A 4,398-nucleotide genomic window follows, 5' to 3' on the forward strand; every position below is an offset into this window, starting at 1 on the left:
CAGGGGAAGGAATAGTTAGAGGGTTTAGGATCGACATGTATACACTACTATATTTAAAACGGATAACCAACAAGGTCCTACTGTATAGCACAGGGAACTCTGCTCAGTGTTATGTGGCAGCCTGGATGGGAGGGGACTTTGGGAGAGAATGGATACATGTATATGTATGACTGAGTTCCTTTGTTGTCCCCCTGAAACTATCACAACATTGTTAATTGGCTATACTCCAATATAAAATAAAAAGTTAAAAATATCTTCTGGAAACACTGAAGAATAGTCCTTATAGCTCTTAGCTGCCAATAAAAATTCCTAAATGAAAAACAAAGCTCATTGGTTATGGCTGAGTAAATGGCTTAAGTCTAAGCCTTGAGGAATGGTGGAGTTGAGGTTAACTTTTTTCCGCCCTTGCTAGAATTAGTGCAGAAACTGCCACAAATTAACATTCTTTTGGTGTGTCCTGGGGCTGTCAGCTATGAGAAGTTAGGAAATACAGAGGAAGACCTGAATAAAGGGCTGATCAATCTGTCCTGGATTTATTTTCCATCTATTCATGCTGAAGCTGAAACTCCAGTACTTTGGCCACTTGATGCAAAGAACTGGCTCATTTGAGAAGACCCTGATGCTGGGAAAGATTGAAGGTGAGAGGAGAAGGGGATTACAGAGGGTGAGATGGTTGGATGGCATCACTGACTCAATAGACATGACTTTGAGTAAACTTCAGGAGCTGGTGACGGGCAGGGAGGCCCAGTGTGCTGCAGTCCATGGGGTTGCAAAGAGTCAGACACGACTGAGCAACTGAACTGAACTGATTCCTTCTAAGCCTATTGTCTGTCCACTTTTCTTTGGCTGTTCCTTGAAAGTCATGTCTTTCAGCTCTCAGTATGTTCACAGTTTAGGTCTGCTTCCTTAATTGGATTCTCAAAGATCACTATTTCTTCTCAACCTCTACCAAGGTACATCAATATTTCTTTTTTTTTTTTTTGTTAGAGCATTTTTTTAAAATTTTATTTTATTTTTAAACTTTACATAATTGTATTAGTTTTGCCAAATATCAAAATGAATCCATCACAAGTTCTTTCTCTAAATCTCCTATGTCTCTAACACATGGCTTTTTGGAACACAGCTCTTCAATCTCACCAAAAACAGGCAGAAAAACATTTCTATTGCATCCATAGCTCTATTGTAGTACAGTGAATAGTGAAGTTGCTCAGTCGTGTCCGACTCTTTGTGACCCCATGGACTGTAGCCTATCAGGCTCCTCCATCCATGGAATTTTCCAGGCAAGAGTACTGGAGAGGATTGCCATTTCCTTCTCCAGGGGATCTTCCCGACCCAGGAATCGAACCCGGGTCTCCCGCATTGTAGGCAGACACTTAGTCTGAGCCACCAGGGAAGCCATTGTAGTATAGATTCTAACATAAACTAGAATTACAGCCTATTTCCATTTTCCCTATCTTAGTCTTTTGATTAAACTATATTGAACACTAGAACCCAGACATATTATCTTATATAAATGTGTGAAATTTCTGTATAATTTTAGTAAATTCAAATATTTCCCTTTTGGTGCATTATCCATCTTATTTAGAAAAAATTCTGTATCTTAGTCTCATTAATATGATATTATATTTTCCATAATACATTTAAATATTTTCTTTAACCTTTAAGTCTTTCTGTGGCTGTTTTTTATGTATGGTATAATGTGGGAAATTAAATTTTCTTTTAATCTGGCTTGCCAGCTGTCATAGCACCATTTTTGAACTGTGCCTTCCTTTCTCCTGTCAGCTACTATAAATTAAGGCTCCATATATGTCTGTGTTTGGTTTCGAACTATCTTTTATTCTGTTGATCTATTTGTATATCCCTGGACCAGAACCACATCATTTTAACTACTTTACCATGAAAATAAACCTCACTTCTGATAGGGTCTATCTCTTGCATTTTCACCAACAATGTTTCTTTACAGGGATTTAATTAGCATTTCACTGAATTTATACATCAACTTAGAGGTGAACTGAATTCTTAATGACACTGATTCTTCCTATTCATGGGTATGTTATGGCATTCCCTTTACTTCAGTCTTCTCTAATATCAGTCAATAAAGTTTTATGTTTCTCCATAAAAATCTACACTTTTGTTATATTTATTATAAGCTTGTGTGTGTGTGTATATATATATAGTTATTGTTTTGTTTAATGGGATCTTATGTAAGATAACTCAGCAGTGTCCACAGGACTGGAAAAGGTCAGTTTTCACTCCAGTCCCAAAGAAAGGCAATGCAAAGAATGCTCAAACTACCGCACAATTACACTCACCTCACATGCTCGCAAAGTAATGCTCAAAATTCTCCAAGCCAGGCTTCAACAATATGTGAACTATGAAATTCCAGATGTTCAAGCTGGTTTTAGAAAAGGCAGAGGAACCAGAGATCAAATTGCCAACATCCACTGAATCATCGAAAAAGCAAGAGAGTTCCAGAAAAATCTATTTCTGCTTTATTGACTATGCCAAAGCCTTTGACTATGTGGATCACAATAAACTGTGGAAAATTCTGAAAGAGATGGGAATACCAGACCACCTGACCTGCCTCTTGAGAAATCTGTATGCAGGTCAGGAAGCAACAGTTAGAACTGGACATGGAACAACAGACTGGTTCCAAATAGGAAAAGGAGTACGTCAAGGCTGTATATTGTCACCCTGATTATTTAACTTCTATGCAGAGTACATCATGAGAAATGCTGGGCTGGAAGAAGCACAAGCTGGAATCAAGATTTCTGGGAGAAATATCAATAATCTCAGATAAGCAGATGACACCACTTTTATGGCAGAAAGTGAAGAAGAACTAAAGAATCTCTTGATGAAAGTGAAAGAGGAGAGTGAAAAAGTTGGCTTAAAGCTCAACATTCAGAAAACAAAGATCATTGCATTCAGTGCTATCACTTCATGGCAAATATATGGATAAACAGTGGAAACAGTGCCTGACTTTTATTTTGGGGGCCTCCAAAATCATTGCAGAGGGTGACTGCAGGTATGAAATGAAAAGACTCCTGCTCCTAGGAAGAGAAGTTATGACCAACTTCAGTTCAGTTCAGTCGCTCAGTCTTGTCTGACTCTTTGCGACCACATGAACTGTAGCACACCAGGCTTCCCTGTCCATCACCAGCTCCCAGAGTCTACCCAAACCCATGTCCATTGAGTCGGTGATACCATCCAACTATCTCATCACCTGTTGTCCCCTTCTCCTCTGGCCCTCAATCTTTCCCAGCATCAGGGTCTTTTCAAATGAGTCAGCTCTGCATCAGGTGACCAAAGTATTGGAGTTACAGCTTCATCAGTCCTTCCAATGAACACCCAGGAATGATCTCCTTTAGGATGGACTGGTTGGATCTCCTTGCAGTCCAAGGGACTCTCAGGAGTCTTCTCCAATACCACAGTTCAAAAGCATCAATTTTAAGCATCTTTTAATTTCATGGCTCCACTCACCATCACATATTAAAAAGCAGAGACATTACTTTGCCAACAAAAGTCTGTCTAGTCAAGGCTATGGTTAAATTTTATTTCTTTTTCCCTCAATACATGCACTTAAGACTACATTTTTCAAAATGAGAGGGAAACTGAAGAGGGAGGGGACATACGTATACCTATGGCTGATTCATTTTGATGTTTGGCAGAAACCAACACAATTCTGTAAAGTAGTTCTCTTTCAATTAAACAATTAATTAGTTAAGAAAGACTATACATTCCTCTTTAAGTGCTACTTTAGCTGCATCCAATACATTTTGAAGTGCAGTGTTATTTACCACTAGTTCTGTTATTTTATAATTTAAATTATGATATCTACCTTGGCCCAACATGCATGATTACTCTCCCCACTTAATTAGATTTTTAAAGAAATTAATTTATTTAATTGGAGGCTAATTACTTTACATATTGTGGTGGCTTTTTCTGTACATTGACATGAATCAGCCATGAGTGTACATGTGTCCACCCATCCCGAACCACATCCACTTCCCTTCCCATCCCATCCCTCTGGGTTGTGCAAAACAATTCATGGGCTTTGAGTTCCTTGTTTCATACATCTGACTTGGACTGGTCATCTGTTTCCTATATAGTAATATACATGTTTCAATGTTATTCTCTCAAATCATTCCACCCTCACCTTCTCCCACAGAGTCCAAAACTGTTCTTTATATCTGTGTCTCTTTTGCCATCTCACATATAGGGTCATTGTTACCATCTTTCTAAATTCCATATATATGCATTAATATACTGTCTTGGTGTTTTTTTTCCTGACTTACTTCACTCTGTATAATAGGCTCCAGTTTCATCCACCTCATTAGAACTGATTCAAATGCATTCTTTTTTTTTTTTTTGATTTTTTTAACTTGTTTTTTTTTTTTT

This window comes from Bison bison, unplaced genomic scaffold (assembly GCF_000754665.1).
Source record: "Bison bison bison isolate TAMUID 2011002044 unplaced genomic scaffold, Bison_UMD1.0 scf7180017864259, whole genome shotgun sequence".
Classification (NCBI taxonomy): Eukaryota; Metazoa; Chordata; class Mammalia; order Artiodactyla; family Bovidae; genus Bison; species Bison bison.